Source organism: Phyllobates terribilis, unplaced genomic scaffold (genome assembly GCF_046119375.1).
Source record: "Phyllobates terribilis strain yellow unplaced genomic scaffold, ASM4611937v1 Scaffold_1__5_contigs__length_1240528914, whole genome shotgun sequence".
NCBI lineage: Eukaryota > Metazoa > Chordata > Amphibia > Anura > Dendrobatidae > Phyllobates > Phyllobates terribilis.
The window spans coordinates 464083917-464101860 of record NW_027362761.1 but is presented as its reverse complement, the minus strand read 5'-3'; positions in this window follow the sequence as shown (position 1 = coordinate 464101860).

Here is a 17944-nt window from a genome sequence, read left to right as displayed (position 1 = left end):
CCTCCCTGAGACCTCCTGACCCCAACCTTGAAGTCCCTACTGAAGCTTCATCTCCCTGTATCCCGGAGAAGCCCCAACGGGTAATGTGCGTGGGTAGTGCACCAGTTCTCCTGCCCGAAGAGACTTCTGCCCATCCAGACTCCACACAGGAGAACTTCCTGCACCCGGCATCAGATGCTTCACCCACTTTAACCGGTGTGCATGTCCAAGGATGCTCCAAAGCTGTGGTTACCTCAGAGTCTGTGTACCTCTACTACCTGGCGGAGGACCCCCTGTTGCCTCCTGAATCCTCCGGGATACCACTCGATGACAAATGGAGAGAGAATTCTCTACAGCCGGTACTCGATACTTTGTCCGCTTCGTCCTGTGAGCCTGACAATGGGTACCCCAAAGTGGTAGTTACCCCCGAGTCTCTACACCCCTCCGACCAGGCAGAGGACCTCCAGTTGTCTCCTGAACCCTTCGGGGTGCTACCTGGTAGCGAAAGGACAGAGACTCTCCTATACTCTGTACCTGATACCTCGCTCGCTTCGTCCAGTGAGTCCAACCTAGTGTACTCCGAAGCAGAGGTTACTCCCGAGTCTCTACACCCCTCCGACCAGGCGGAGGACCTCCAGTTGTCTCCTGAACCCTTCGGGGTGCTACCTGGTAGCGAAAGGACAGAGACTCTCCTATACTCTGTACCTGATACCTCGCTCGCTTCGTCCAGTGAGTCCAACCTAGTGTACTCTGAAGCAGTGGTTACTCCCGAGTCTCTACACTCCTCTGACCAGGCGGAGGACCTCCAGTTGTCTCCAGAACCCTTCGGGGTGCCACCTGGTGGTAAATGGACAGAGACTTTCCTATATCCTGGATCTGATACCTCGCTTGCTTCGTCCAGTGAGTCCGACCTAGTGTACTCTGAAGCAGAGGTTACCCGTGAGTCTCTACACCCCTCTGACCAGGCGGAGGACCGCCAGTTGTCTCCAGAACCCTTCGGGGTGCCACCTGGTGGAGAATGGACAGAGACTTTCCTATACTCGGTACCCGATACCTCGCCTGCTTCGTCCAGTGAGTCCGACCTAGTGTACTCTGAAGCAGATGTTTTCTCTGAGCCTCTGCACTCTTCTGACCCGGCGGAGGACCTCCAGTTGTTTCCTGAATCCTCCGGGGTACCACCAGAAAACAAAGAGACAGTGACTTTTCCTCATTATGTACCTGATAACCCGTCTATTTCTTCCTGTGAGCTTGACAAGATGTACCTCGAAGCAGAGATTACCCCCAAGTCTCTGTCCCCCTCCAACCCGGTGGAGGACTTCCAGTTGTCTCCTGTACCCTCTGGGGTGCCACCTGAAAATATGTGGAGAGAGACTTCCTTGTGTGCTGTTCCTGGTACTCCACCCGTTTCGTCTGTTGCTAAGGGTGGCTGGATGGGAGGTAGCATCCTAGCTACCCAGAGGAGACCAGTTTTTCCGGTGGACAGGGGAAGTGATCTCTTCGAAGTGAAGAATTGGCCCTCGAATTCCCTGCGGAAGATTCTGGCAGGCCTGAAGAAGAGGGGGCGTAAGGGGGGGGGGTACTGTAACATACCTGGCGGCGTCCTTGCATAGTGGTCCATCTCCCACTGTGCAAGAGCGCGCACTTGATCTCCTGTCCAGAATGTCTCTCTGGCTTCCCTCCATGCTGTCTGTTTGTGTCTGTTTCTGCTGCTTAAGGGCGGCGCCCCATCACTTCCTGCTTTTTGTACCTGCTGTGGGTCACACCCCTTGTGCGTCCTCAGCCTATTGCTGTCTGTCACCTGGTATATAGCTCAGCTGCTCCCATCTATCCCTGCCTGAGCATAGTGTTTCATTCAGTGTGTGCTTGCACTCTGAAGGTGCCAGGTCCCGTTCTGTGTTCTCTTGTCTGCCTATCCTGGAGGCTGTATTTCCAGGCCTGTCTGAACACGCTCCTAGCCTGTTCCTCCTGCCTTCTAGGGGCCGATTACCTAGACCCGTTCCTGTATCTTGTCTGACCTGTCTGAACACGCTCCTAGCCTGTTCCTCCTGCCTTCTAGGGGCCGATTACCTAGACCTGCTCCTGTATCTTGTCTGTCCTGTCTGAACACGCACCTTGCCTGTTCGTCCTGCCTCTCTGGGGGCCGTATTCCCAGACCCGCTCCTGTATTCCGCTGCAGTGTCGGTCTCCTCCGTACACTCAGTTCCAGTCTGAACTCTCTCCTATCCTTTACCTGTTTTGCCTCTATGTCCGTTCCCTTCCTTTTTCTGCAGAGTCTGAACTCGTACCTAACTCCTGCTTGTTGTCTCTGTACTCCCGTTTGTGAGTTTGTGGTCCACTCGCTACTTCTCTGCTAGTACCCTGTGGGTGTCTGGCTCTGCCTTTCCCTTCCTGTCTGTTCCGTGTGAACAGAGCCCTGTCCCCCCTACTCAGCCTAGCCTGCTCTGACTCCTTTGCTCACCGCTCCGGCGGTTCTAGTCTGCTCTGACTCCTTTGCTCACCGCTCCGGCGGTTCTAGTCTGCTCTGACTCCTTTGCTTACCGCTCTGGCGGTTCTGTCCTGCCCTGCTTCTGCCCGCTGCTCCGGCAGTCCTGTCCTGCCCTGCTTCTGCCCGCTGCTCCGGCAGTCCTGTCCTGCCCTGCTTCTGCCCGCTGCTCCGGCAGTCCTGTCCTGCCCTGCTTCTGCCCGCTGCTCCGGCAGTCCTGTCCTGCCCTGCTTCTGCCCGCTGCTCCGGCAGTCCTGTCCTGCCCTGCTTCTGCCCGCTGCTCCGGCAGTCCTGTCCTGCCCTGCTTCTGCCCGCTGCTCCGGCAGTCCTGTCCTGCCCTGCTTCTGCCCGCTGCTCCGGCAGTCCTGTCCTGCCCTGCTTCTGCCCGCTGCTCCGGCAGTCCTGTCCTGCCCTGCTTGTGCTCGCTGCTCCTGCAGCCCCGTCCTGCTCTGTTCTTGCCCACCGCTTCGGGCGTTCCCTCTCTGCTGTGGTTGTCTACCGCATCTGCGGTTCTGTGACCCAGTCTGTACTGGGTCTTAACCTTTCTGTGCTCCAGCCCGTCCTTTCGGCCAGTACCTCCCTGCCTGCATACTCGCCTGTATCCACCCATCTGCATACCTGCCGTGTTTGCTTATATCCACCAGTCTGTGCCAGCCTAACCTGCCTGCTCCTGAGTCCCAGTGTGTACTGGGTCCTATCCCGCCTGTGTTCCTACCTGCTAGTGCCTCCCTGTCTGCACTCTAGCTGTGCTTGCCTGTACCCCTCTACCTGTATTGTTCCTGAGTCCCAGTGTGTACTGGGTCCTATCCCGCCTGTGTTCCTACCTGCTAGTGCCTCCCTGTCTGCACTCTAGCTGCGCTTGCCTTTACCCGCCTGCCTGCATACCAGTCGTGCCTGCCTATACCCTCCAGTCTGTGCGCCAGCCTAACCAGCCTGATCCAGTAATCCCTGTGTGGGTCAACCCCCGTGTCCGGAGTTTGACCTGGAGTAGCACCTGGTCCCTCTGCCCGGTTTCTCCCTGGTGCACTGGCGTCGTATGCCGTCGTGCCATCTTGGTCGGATCGGCCAGATACTTAGTCACGCCCCTCCAGGCACTCTCCGGTTCATGGTCCAGTGGAATCACTACAATCACACGCACACGCCGCTCAGCCCGGGCGTGTGCATAACACATAGTAAGGAGGTGTGCAGGATCCCTTCTGCGCAGTTAGAAAGCTTGTGGCATGACCAGACAGGCTTTGGGTGCAGGTGGAAGACCGAGAGGAGGTTGAGGAGGCAGAAGCAGTGGAGGAACTTTGACATAAAGAGGATTGACGCACAACTCGTGGGGACGGCAAGACTTGGACAGCAGCCCCTTGTCCTGCTGTCACCATAGTTACCCAGTGCCCAGTCAGCGACATGTAACGCCCCTGTCCATGCCTACTCGTCCAAGTGTCTGTGGTGAAATGCACCCTGTCACACACAGAGTTTCTCAAAGAAGCGGTGATGTTGTGTGCGACATGCTGGTGGAGCGCAGGCACACCTTTCTTTGAGAAGTAGTGCCGACTGGGCATCTGGTACTGGGGCACTGCGACGGACATAAGGTCTCGAAAATCCTCTGTGTCCACCAGGTGGAAAGGCAGCATTTCTGTAGCCAAGAGCTTGCAGATGGCGAAATTCAACCTCTTAGCTTTCTCATGGCTAGGAGGAAATGGTCTTTTACTTGTCCACATCTGAGGGACCGAGGGCTGGCTATTGTGCTTAGACGGGGTTGATAAGGGTGTCCCCGGCAAACTGCCGGTCTGTGAGGAAGATGCAGGCGGACATGTTAGGTTGCCTTGATCCAAAGGTGGTGCTATCGATGTCGGACAGCGCTCAACACCAGCTGGTGTTACCACCTCCAAAGAAAATGATGACCTGCCAATCACGCTGGCTGTTGCGGGTAAACAGGTGGCAGGTCTGCGCCCCAAAACAGGTGTGACTGCTGTCCCCCCAGTCACAGAGGATGAAGAGGCCGCGGATGCACAAGATATGGCAGACGGTGGTTGGCCCGGCCGGCTAGGCCGCATTGTAGCACACTGAGCTTCCCACTGCAACTTATGCTTCATGTCCATGTGCCGGTTCATGCATGAAGTACTCAAACTATGTATTTTTTGGCCTCTACTTAGCTTTTGCTGACAAATGTTACAGATAACACGAGTTGGGTCATCTTTATCGATCTGAAAAAATGCCCAGGCTATGCAAGGCTTAGCACCCATGCGACCTGAAGAGCCACCACGACTTGTGGTGAGAGGCAGAGTTGTGTTTGAGGATGCAGTTGTTGACGTGCTTCCAGTACTACGTCTCTGTCCAGGAAGGCGCAACCTGACCTCGTCGTCACTAGCATCTTCCTCCACCTCCTCTGCTGACCTCATCTCTTGGCTGACTGTGGGTTGACAGTAAGTGGGATCTCCAACCTCATCATCATCACCCTGTGCGTTATCACACCCGTCGTCCTCAGAGCCAACCTGTTCCTGCCCTGACAAAAAACTAAAGTTGTCGCTCCAATCAGGTATTTGAGTCTTATCATCGTCTTCCTCATTGTCTCCACCAACAGGAGTTACAGTTTGGGAATGAGGGTCTACATTATGGTCAGAACCTTCTGCGTCTGGTCCTGGATCCAACTCATAAAGATTCTGGGCATCAGTGCAGATCATTTCCTCGTCTGGATTCACAGAAGCGCTGGAGTCGACCTCTGATTCCCAGGCTATAGTATGAGTAAACAGCTCTGCAGACTCAACCATCTGTTCTACCTCATACTCAGATGGGCAGCTGGAGATTTGGGAGCTGTGAGGAAGCAAGTGTGATTGGGGTGACACCTCTGAGGACTGGAGTATTTGTGATGTTGAAGTTGATGTGGAGGAGAGCCCACTTAAAGGAGCACTTGATATCCGTTGAAGCACCTGCTGTTTTTGTGCCTCATCTGGAATTTGTAGCGATTGGCGTGGCCGTAAGAAAGGGATCTTATCACATTGTCCGCTAAAAGAAGTAGACATTTTAGTTTGGCTGGAAGATGGTCTTTCTTCTGCAGATGTTACTGTTGCTTTAACACCTACCCCACGGACACAACCTTTTTTCCACTTCCCAACACGCCTATTCCCCTTTCCACCAGCAGCAGGCCTTTTTCCACTCATTTTGGTGGTTAACTAATTCACAACTCTGGAGTTGTTTGCACAAAAAAACAATGGATGGGAACCGAGCAGAGCTGAGTGGCCAAACTGTGGTATTAGGCCAAAACTATTGGCTGGGTTAGATGCAGAAAAAAATTATATTCAATTTGCAACCTGATGGAGGTCTGTATAGATGGATTAATAGAACAAGTCCCACACACAGCTAGAAGCCCAATATTTTTTCAGAGGTAGATGCAGAAAAAAATATATTCAGTTTGCAACCTGATGGAGGTCAGTATAGATGGACTAATACAACAAGTCCCACACACAGCTAGAAGCCCAATATTTTTTCAGAGGTAGATGCAGAAAAAAATATATTCAGTTTGCAACCTGATGGAGGTCTGTATAGATGGATTAATAGAACAAGTCCCACACACAGCTAGAAGCCCAATATTTTTTCAGAGGTAGATGCAGAAAAAAATATATTCAGTTTGCAACCTGATGGAGGTCTGTATAGATGGATTAATAGAACAAGTCCCACACACAGCTAGAAGCCCAATATTTTTTCAAAGGTAGATGCAGAAAAAAATATATTCAGTTTGCAACCTGATGGAAGTCAGTATAGATGGACTAATACAACAAGTTCCACACACAGCTAGAAGCCCAATATTTTTTCAGAGGTAGATGCAGAAAAAAATATATTCAGTTTGCAACCTGATGGAGGTCAGTATAGATGGACTAATACAACAAGTCCCACACACAGTTAGAAGCCCAATATTTTTTCAGAGGTAGATGCAGAAAAAAATATATTCAGTTTGCAACCTGATGGAGGTCTGTATAGATGGATTAATAGAACAAGTCCCACACACAGCTAGAAGCCCAATATTTTTTCAGAGGTAGATGCAGAAAAAAATATATTCAGTTTGCAACCTGATGGAGGTCTGTATAGATGGATTAATAGAACAAGTCCCACACACAGCTAGAAGCCCAATATTTTTTCAGAGGTAGATGCAGAAAAAAATATATTCAGTTTGCAACCTGATGGAGGTCTGTATAGATGGATTAATAGAACAAGTCCCACACACAGCTAGAAGCCCAATATTTTTTCAGAGGTTGATGCAGAAAAAAATATATTCAGTTTGCAACCTGATGGAGGTCTGTATAGATGGATTAATAGAACAAGTCCCACACACAGCTAGAAGCCCAATATTTTTTCAGAGCTAGATGCAGAAAAAAATTATATTCAATTTGCAACCTGATGGAGGTCAGTATAAATGGACTAATAGAATGATGCTATGCCCAAAAGATTTTACTTCACTAGGTGCAGTAAAAAAATTGGTATTCTATACACAGGTGGTATATCTTGCAACACAGATAGGCTACTCCACTGACTAACACACTCTGCAATAGGCCAAAAAGGATTAGCTTTGCTAGATTCAGCCAAGTGCTGTGAAAAAAACTTGCACAGCACTGGCACAGACCTGCCTGGCAAAAACTGATAGGAACTGATGTAACCTAGTCCTGAAAAGGACTCCAATTACAATTAGTCTTTACTCCCACAATCTATCTATTTAAGAGCACAGACCTGCCTGATAAAAGTCGTAGGAAATGCTGTAATCTAGTCCTTAAAAGGACTGCAATCACAACTATTCCCTACTCCCAAGCTATCTGTAGATTTGTGCGAAAATTGGCTTGAAATTAACAAGGTATAGCGCACACAGCAACAGCGGTGCCGTCTAACATGCAGCTGCAGCAGTGAGAAAATGGTGGCGACGGGGAAAATGGCTTGGTCTTATAGGGCAAGGACATGTGACATACACTGCCAATGACACATGCCCTTGCTTGTGTGAAAAAAAGCACTTCGCTCCGTGTGTGCGCTGCTGATAGGCTGACAGATTGCACCTCCCCACTGCAAATTCGGGAAAGAGAAAAAAAAATGGAGATCTTCATTGTTCCTGCAGAGATCCATCCCCTGCCCCTCCCCCCACCCCGCTGTACACTCAAACTGCGTATTAACATTAATTTTCATCATTACTGAGAAAAAATCCAGTTATGATTTTGGTGCACGAACAGTTATCGAACATAACCTCGAACAGCCGAATTTTTCTCAAAATGTTCGTGTTCGCCGAACGGCTCGAACACCGCCCAAAACAGCTCGAATTTGAGATTGGCGAACAGTTCGAGTAGAACAACGCTCATCTCTAGTTGTAAGGTCTATGGAATTCCAACTTAAAATGCGGTTCCTCAAACCTAAAAGAGCTCTGCGCAGTCAGGAAAGCGTTACAGGCAACCCTAAAACACTCTATGGGGAAGGATATAGTAATCCTAACAGACAACAGCACAGCAGTGGCTTATTTAAATCGCCAGGGGGGAACCAGGTCAGACCCATTAATGTTAGAGGTAGAGAAAATATTCTCCGTAGCGGAACAAAATCTTCTATTACTCTCAGGCCGCCAGGTTCAGAAAATATCCTTGCTGATTATTTAAGTTGCCATTCACTCAGTCAATGAGACTGGGCTCTAAACAGAAGAGTCTTCGATCAGATTTGTTCAGCCTGGCGTCTTCCGGAAATAGATTTATTTGCCACCAGAGAAAACTGTCAGGTAGAAAAATTCTATTCTTTAAATCTAAGGTAGTCACCAGATGGGGTGGATGCCTTTCTGCTGGTATGGGGATTTTGCCTGGCATATGCCTTTCTGCCCTTTCCCTTGATTCCCATAGTGTTAAAGAAAAAACGCAAGGAAAAAGCCAGAGTAATAGTGATTGCCCCTACTGCCTGAAAAAGACCTATTTTTCTTTGCTAAGGGTCATGTCAGTCTCGGACCCCTGGATCCTACCCGACAATCCAGATCTAGTATCCCAGGGCCCGGTGACCCATCCTCAGGTTCCCAGATTACACCTAACTGCCTGGAACTTGAGAGGTGATTGTTATCTACCATGGGGTTTCTCAGAAAGCTTATTTTCAACTCTCCTGTTGAGCAGAGAAAAAGTCACCTCCCTTAAATAGATTTGGAATAATTTTCTTAAATTTTCCGGTCGGGTCATGACTCCCCAAAGTCAGCTAGTTCCCCTTTCAGAAATAATAGAATTCCTCAAAAATGGTATAGAGAGGGGTCTCTCCACTAGCTCCTTAAATGTGCAGGTATCAGCCCTAGGGGCACTATTAGATCATAAAATAGCTGATCACCCATAGATATATAGATTTCTAAAAACATATTTTTTGTCCAGACCTATAGCCAGTCCTAGGGTAGCCCCCTGGGACCTTAATTTAGTCCTGAATGCACTTACAAAGGCTCCCTTTGAACCCATCTCATCTGCTGCTATTAAAGTGCTGACATTAAAAACAGTACTACTGGTGGCACTAACCTCTGCTAGGCAGGTGAGTGAGTTACAGGCTCTCTCAATCCATCCCCCTTTTACCAACATCTTACAAGATAGCGTGATATTGAGGCCAGATCCAGCTTTCCTCCCAAAAGTAAGCTCTAGATTTCACAGAAGTCAGGAAATAGTGCTCCCTACAGTTTGTAATGAACTGAAGACCCAAGCGGAAAAAACATTTCACTCCCTAGATGTAAGAAGGTGTATCCTTAGATACCTTGAGGTAACGAGTCAGTGGAGGAAGTCCTCGGCCATGTTTGTTTCTTTTCAGGGGGAAAACAAGGGTAAAGCAGCTACTAAGTCCACGATTGCAAGATGGGTTAGAATGGCCATAATTTTAGCCTACTAGGGCCATAGCTACCTCTTGGGCAGAAAAAGCCAATGCCTCAGTAGACCAGATCTGCAAAGCGGCAATCTGGGCGTCTCCGACCACCTTTTTCAGACACTACATGGATCTGGAGCTGTCTGATCTTTCCTTCGGGAGAAAGGTTCTTTCAGCAGTGGTCTCGTCCTAGGGATTTCATCTATTTTAATCTCTCTGTACAGTGCTGTCATGGTGAAGGGTAAATATGATAATTGGTTACCGGTAATTTGATTTTCCAGAACCATGACAGCACCATGCTACTTCCCTCCCTTCTCTTTTACTTTGGTGGTGGAAAACTTCCTGTTTAAAAAAAAATAAAAAAATCACTGGTTTGTGCAAACACTGTAAGGTGAATGTTGATAACTATTGTATGTGTATATATATATATGTCTTAACAAGGCGGTTACCTCTTATTCTCTGTAAACACACTGTGGAGGAAGAGAGCTGCTGCCCCTTTTATTTTGGTAGGTTTCCTGTTCCTGGGGGCGGATACTCTCTCTCTGTACGGTACTGTCATGGTTCTGGAAAATCAAATTACCGGTAAGCAATTATCATATGTACCCAATATTACCATTCCTGTATGTGGTTCTATCATAACTCCCAAGCGCAATGCCTGCTTTCTTGGGGATATAATTGACTCAGATTTTTCCTTCACTCCCCATATTCAATCACTCACTCGTCTTGTCTCCTGCACCTCAAAATACATCTCTAGAATCAGAACTTTTCTTACTTTTGACTCTGCAAAAATTCTTATTGTTGCTTATATTTATTCTCGTCTGGACTATTGCAACTCTCTACTAATCACTCTCCCTTTTTCTAAACTCTTCTCTCTCCAATCCATCCTGAATGCAGCAGCCAGGGTTGTATTCTTGTCCAACTGCTACATCGATTCTTCCACCCTGTTCTAGTCATTGCACTTTTTGCCCATCAGCTACAGAGTACAATATAAAGTTATCATTCTCACTCACAAAGCACTCCAGAGCTCTGCACCACTCTAAGACTATGTTCCCACACGCTGTGTTTTTCAGCCTATTTTGCTGCAGATTTTTATGCAAATTTTCAGCTGCGTTTTGCAGTACCAGCCTAAGTCAATGAGAAACCAGAATTCTCTGTTCCCACATCTTGTTTTTTTTGCTGCGTATTTTGTGCCTTGGTTGTGTTCTTGGAAAATAGAGCATGTCACTTTCAGCGTTTTTTCACCCATAGGAAGTAATGGGTGGTGAAAAGAACACTCAAAAAATGCAGCAAAAATTTTTGCAGTGTTTTTGATGGAAAAATAGAATGGGGTTCTTTTTTTTCACAGAACTTTATGTACATGCATAGACAGAGATCAAAGGACAGTGAAAAAAATGCTGAAAAAAAACACATCAAAAAACGCAGCAAAACCTGCAGATTTGACGCAGCTGAGTTCCTGCAAGGGATCAGTTTTGCTGCAAATTTCTGACTGAAAAAAAAACACATGTGGGAACATAGCCTAAATCTCGTCCCTCATCTCTGTTTACCACCCTACCTGTGCTCATCGTTCCACTTATGACTTTAGACTAACATCCTCAATAATTGGAACCTCTTACTCTGGTCTCCCAGACTTCACTCGTGCTGCGCCAGTCCTCTGGGGTGCACTAGCGTAGACAATTGAATTAATTCCCAGTATCCACAGTTTTAATTGTGACCTAGAACTATATTTATTTAGACTGGCCTATCACTTCACTAATCTAACTTCCTTTTTTGCCCTTCCTAAATTTTCCTCAGAATCTGGTCCCTTGTATCATCTGTTTACACACCCTCCATGAGCTTAATAGCACTCTGTACTTGTACACATACTGGTTGATGACTGGTTCATGCAGCATTATTTGAATACCCTGTTATATTGATGGCTGGACCATACATTACAAGCACTTTTTACCATTTACCTTTTGTGTCTCCCCTATTTCCTCATAGATTGTAAGTTTGCGATCAGGGCCCTCACTCCTCTTGGTATCTGTTGAATTATGTGTTACTCTGTAATGACTGATATTGTCTATACATGCTCTCTTTGAATTGGAAAGTGCTGTGGAATATGTTGGCGCTTTAGAAATAAAACTTATTACTATTATGAGTCTGTGAAACTTAACATTATACTGTATATCCAACTACTTGTTTCTTCCCACAATCATTACATGACAAGAAGCATTAGAGATTTTACAATTTTACATGCTGCAAAAGTTGACATTTTTTAATGGACATTTTTTTTTCTGTTTTAGGAGATTTTTTTCCCTCAGAGATTTTCTTCTTCTCTTAAGAGATTTAACTGACTCTGAAAAGTAAAACATTACTTTTTACAGAGATGCAGCACTCTTGAAATTGCTAAGATATTGGGGCGTGATCACAGAACCATTAAAAGTTTTGTTGCAAATAGTCAACAGGATGCAAAAAAACTTGTTAAGAAAAAAGGCGCTCATTAGCTGCCGATGGTTTCAGAAGAATCAAACTTAAAATGACCAGGAACCCATTATTCTCCAGTGCTGTCATATTCCAGAACTGGATGCTCCCTGGAATTCCCAGAAGTACAAGGTGTTTAATGCTCGTGATATGGCCAAGGTAAGGAAGGCTGAACCCGACCACCACTGAACAAGACACAGAAGTGGAAATGTCAAGACTGGGCTAAGAAATAGCGGAAGACAGCTTTTTCAAAGGTCTTATGGACTGATGGGATGAGAGTTACCAGAAGGATGGGCCTGTGGCTAAATCAGTAATGGTCACAGGCCTTCACTTAGACTCAGACGCCTGCAAGGTGGAGGTGGGGTACTGCTGTGAGCTGGTATTATTAAAGATGAGCTATTTGACCTTTTCAGGCTGAAGATGGACTCAAAATAAACTACCAAACCTACTGCAAGATTTTAGAAAACACAATTTTTTTCAAGCAGTGGTACAGGAAAAAGTCGGTATCTTTCATGAAAAACATGATGTTTATGCAGGACAATGCTCCATCGCATGCATCAGTCTTAACTGCTTGGCTACCAGTAAAGGCCTTAAAGATGAAAGAATAATGACGTGGCCTCATTTGACCTAAACCCTATTGACAATTTGTGGGCCTTTCTTAAATTGAAGATTTAATGTGAAAGAAAACACCTCTCTGAACAGTGTCTGGGAGGCTGTGGTTGGTGTTGCCCAAAGACCTGATCATCAACAGATTAAGCAAATGACAGACTCTATGGCTGGAAGATTGTGGAGGCTATAGTCGTCACTAATATATATATTTTTAAAATGTCAGAATTGATTTTTTGCATATTTTCAGTTTGGTTATTGTCACTAACATATTAAAATAAACAATTGAGATGGGGAAAAAATAGTGTTATTCATTTAGTTGTATAACAATTCTGCACTCTAAGAGTTGCCCAATAATCATGCACACACAGATATTTTACTAAAAAAAGTCAAAACCTCACTTTTACTTTCTTAAACCCTTCATCCTCAAGCCTATTTTCACCTTTATGACCAGGGCAAATTTTACAATTCTGACCAGTGTCACTTTATGTGGTAATAACTCTGGAACACTTCAACATATCCCACTGATTTTGAGATTGTTTTTGGTGACATATTGTACTTCAAGATAGTGGTAAAATTTGTTCAATATGACACGTTTATTTGTGAAAAAATCGGAAATGTGGCAAAAATTTTGCATTTTTCAAACTTTTAATTTTTATGCCCTTAATAAATGAAGGGTTAAAAGTTAACCAGCAATTTCTCATTTTTCCAACAAAATTTACCAAACAATTTTTCTTAGGGGCTTATATGACAGGAAATACCCCAAAAGTGACACCATTCTAAAAACTGCACCCCTCAAGGTGCTGAAAGCCACATTCAAGAAGTTTATTAACCCTTCAGGTGCTTCACGGGAAATTTTGGAATGTGTAAGAAAACAATCAACATTTTGCTTTATTCACAAAAATATTACTTTAGACCCCATTTTTTTTATTTTCACTATTAACAGGAGAAAATGGACCCCAAAATTTGTTGTGCCATTTCTCCTGAGTATGCCAATACCCTATATGTGGGGGAAAACTACTGTTTGGGCACATGGCAGGGCTCGGAAGGGAAGGAGCACTGTTTGACCTTTGAACTCAAAAATAGCTGGAATCGAGAGCGGACGCCATGGTGCACTTGGAGAGCCCCTGATGTGCCTAAACAGTGAAAACCCCTCACAGGAAACCAGACCCCTCAAGGAACTTATCTAGAAGTGTATAAGATGCTTCACTGAAGTTTATAACATAGAGCCGTGAAAAAAAAATCACATTTTTCCCACAAAAAGTTTGCATTAGCCCCAAATTTTGCATTTTCACAAATGTAACAGGAGAAAGTGCACCATACAATTTGTTGTGCAATTTCTCCTGATTACGCTGATACCCAATGTGTGGAGGAAAACTACTGTTTGGGCGTACGGCATTGCTCGGAAGGGAAGGAGCGCCATTTGAGTTTGTGAACACAAAATTTGCTGGAATCATTATCAGATGCCATGTCACGTTTGGAGAGCCCCTGATGTGCCTAAACAGTGGAAATCCCCCAGAAGTGATCCCATTTTGGAAACTAGACCCCTCAAGAAATGTATCTAGATATGTGGTGAGCACCTTGAACCCCCAGATGCTTCATAGAAGTTTATAACATTGAACTATGAAAATTAAAAAATACATTTTTCCCCCAAGTATGTTGGTTTTGCCCCAAATGTTTCATTTTCACAAGGGTAACAGGAGCAAAATGGACCATAAAATTTGTTGTGAAATTTCTCCTGAATACACAGATGCCCCATATGTGGTTGAAAGCTACTTTTAAAGCACAATGAAAAGCTCAGAAGGAAAGACGCGCCATATTGGAGTCCAGATATTGCTGGAATGGTTTGCAGGTGCCATGTCACATTGGCATAGCCCCTGAGGTGCCAGAACAACTGGAACCCCCCATAAGTGGTATAATTTTACAAACTACACCATTCGATGATTTCATCTAGGGGTGCAGTGAGCATGTTGACAACACATGTGCCTGACAGATATTTATACCATTGGGCGGGGAAGAAAGAATAATTACTATTCTAAGGCTGAAGTGTTGTTTTAACCCCAAATTTTTCGTTTCCAAAGGGCTAATAGGAAAAAATTGACCTCTCAGATTGTTGTGCAATTTCTCTTGATTAAGCCAATTTGTCACACAATGTCTGCTGAACGTGTAAATACCTAATATGTGGCTATGCTGTACAGCCACATAGCGAGACACTTTAGGGACGGCACGCTATTTGCTTCCTGGAGCATAGATTATCCTAGAATAGTTTGCAGACTCTACAGAGTCCCTAAGTGCTAGAAGAGCAGAATATCCCCCTTAGGTGGCCCCATTTAGGAAATTATACCCCTTTGGGAATTTTATCTGCAGGTGTAGATCCAGTTAGAAGAATGTAACATGTAGGGTACTGCAAGGCTCTGTCCTGGGCCCTGTGTTGTTCAACATCTTTATCAATGATTTAGATGAAGGAATTGAGGGTAAACTGATTAAATTTACTGATGACACAAAGCTAGGAGGGATAGCTAATTATAGAGAATAGGGAGAGGATTCAAAAAGATCTAACAAACTGGAACTGTGGGCAGTAAGTAAGAGAATGTTTTATAACAAGGAGAAATGCAAAGTCCTACATCTGGGCAAGAAAAATGAAAAAAGCATATACAGAATGGGAGGAATAGGGCTAAGCAACAGCACATGTGAAAAAGACTTGGGTATACTAATAGATCACAGACTGAACATGAGTCAACAGTGTGATGCAGCAGCAAAAAAAACAAACACAATTCTGGGTTGCATTAACAGAAGCATACAGTCTAGATCACGTGAAGTAATTATCCCCTCTACTCCTCTTTGGTCAGACCTCATCTGGAATACAGTGTCCAGTTCAGAGAAGAGCGATCAAAATGGTGACCGATCTGCAAACAATGTCCTATGAGGAACGGTTAGAGGATTTGGGAATGTTTAGCTTGCAAAAGAGAAGACTGAGAGGAGACTTAATAGCGGTCTACAAATATATCAAGGGCTGTCAAACTGTAGAGGGATCAGCTTTATTCTCATTTGCACAAAGAAAGACTAGATGCAATGGGATGAAACTGAATGGGAGAAGATACAGATTAGATATTAGAAAAAACATTTTGACAGTGAGGGTGATTAACGAGTGGAACAGGCTGCCACAAGAGGTGGCGAGTTCTCCTTCAATGGAAGTCTTCAAACAGAGGCTGGACAAACATCTGTCAAAGATGGTATAGTGAATCCTGCATTGAGCAAGGGGTTGGACCAGATGCCCCTGGAGGTCCCCTCCAACTCTAACATTTTATGATTCTATGTGTAGAGATGATTTGACTCCATGGGTGTTTTCCAGAAATAAGCATCAGTGGATGTTGCTGAGTGAAAATTGCAAATCTGCTGTTGTAATATCCAGTACATTATCCCCATCTTGTGCTTCTCGATTCATGTACCCGTAAATTAAGCGGGCTCTCATCACTACAGAAATGCCAAACATATGGACACTAACTGCAGTTTAGTCACACTGAGATTCAGAAAGGAGGAGGGCATTTGATTTTGGGAGTGCAGAATTTGCTGGATTTCTTTTGGGGGGTGAGGAGCCATGGCGCTTTTCCAGAGCCTTTGTACTACCAGTAACGTGGAAGCCCCTTATGTTTCCATTAACAGATGACAGACCTGAGTGGTGACTTACTTTTTTTGTGAATTAAGTTTAAGCTTTTATTGGGAACATTTTACATAATGTATGGGACCACATTTATCCTGCGCTCTACGCTGAGCAGTTATATCGGGGTTTCCATCTAAATCTCCAAGTGATGTGATCAGATGAAACCCCCAAGGGATCTATTCACTATAATGAGGCAACAGAGTTACTCTGGACTCCATCTGGCCTCTGTTCAGCAGTGTCCTTCTTTTCAGAGGTGCACAAAACTGTGGCCGACGGCACTTTTATGTACGACTAAAAAGACGGACACCACTGGATCATTGGCCAAACGGTGTCCCAAGTGTCTCCATTTGCCCCATTATAGGGAATCTTCCGCCGGGACTTCCGTCTGAATCACGTTTTTCAGAGATTTACACTGAAACGCCGGTGTAAGCGCTCAGCGTAGGATAAATGTGAGCTGAGCCTTACTTCGATCTTTGGGAGGCAGAATGAACAAATCAACAGCAGTTGAAGAATTGGTTTTATTTATTTTTTATGCCATTCCTCGTGCTGTATAAGTGATTAGACAACTTTATTTCTCTGGTCGGTGCGATTATAGCGATACCAGATTTATAGCTGGCTGTGGTCACACACTAAAAGACATTAGTTTTTGCAACGCCTTATTTTGAGCGCTATAATTTTTCCATATTTCTGCTGACAGTCATATGAGCTGTTTTTTGCAGGTCGAGTTCATGATTTTCTTAATACCATTTTCGGGCACATAACATTTTTGATCGCTTTCTATTCCGATTTTTGGGAGGCAGATTGAAGAAAAACCAGCAATCCAGAAATAGTTTTTTTTTCATGCCGTTCCGCGTGTGGTAAAATTGATAAGGCAGCTTTATTCTTTGGCTCAGTATGATTACAGCGATACTACCTTTATAAAAAAATGTATGTTGATGCTGTTACACATACGCTGTATGGTGGCTTGTTTTTTGTGGGACAAGATGACGTTTTCAGCGATACCATTTTTATTTACATTCGTCTTTTTGATGGCGTTGTATTCCACTTTTTGTTTGGCAGCATGATGAAAAAGCATAGTTTTTTGCCTGTTTTTTTTTTTTACGGCGTTACCTGAAAGGGTTAACTAGTGTGACAATTTTATAGGACGGGTCGTTCCGGATGTGGCGATACAAATGTGTTTTGGGACGTCGGGTCACTATGGCAACAATCGGCCCCTCGTGATGACATTGCAGGGGCGCTGATCGGAGGGGAGAGGGAGCCCCCTCCCTGTCCCTGCCTTCTAAATGCTGCAATCGATATTTATCGCAGAATTTAGGGGGTTAATCTGCCACCGCTCCTGGCAGTGACAGCCGGGTGTCAGCTGTAAGATTCGCTGAATACCCAGCGGCGATCGCTGGCGCACAGAGCCAAGACGTATCCACGCGTCCAAGGTTGGGAAGTCCTTCCCAACCTGAACATATGGATACGTCTAAGGTCTTGAAGGGGTTAAATATTCATATGTATTAACATTTTGGATTCACGGGCAGCACTGTGGTTGTTCAATAATAAAATGAATCATCAAAAAATACAAATTGCTTAATAATTGTGCACACGGTGTAGATTGTATACCATTAAAAAATAAATAATGAAAATTAATCTGTAAAAGACACCATGATTTGCCTAAATCTCATAAACCATAGGAAGCAGCAACTAAAGCAGAACCCTAATTCTAGGTGCAGATGCAGTGTTAATTCTGGGAGCAGAACTGCCTGTAACGGGTCTGGGAGGCGGAACCTCTGAGCAACTATACAAGGGGGCGATCCTTGTAAGGAAGCGGGTGGTGACCAGGGTAGACGGGCAGGTAGTCACAGCAGGTGACCGGGACAGTCTCTGGGTAAACGGGCAGGAGGTCACGGCAAGTGACCGGGACAGTCTCTGGGTAAACGGGCAGG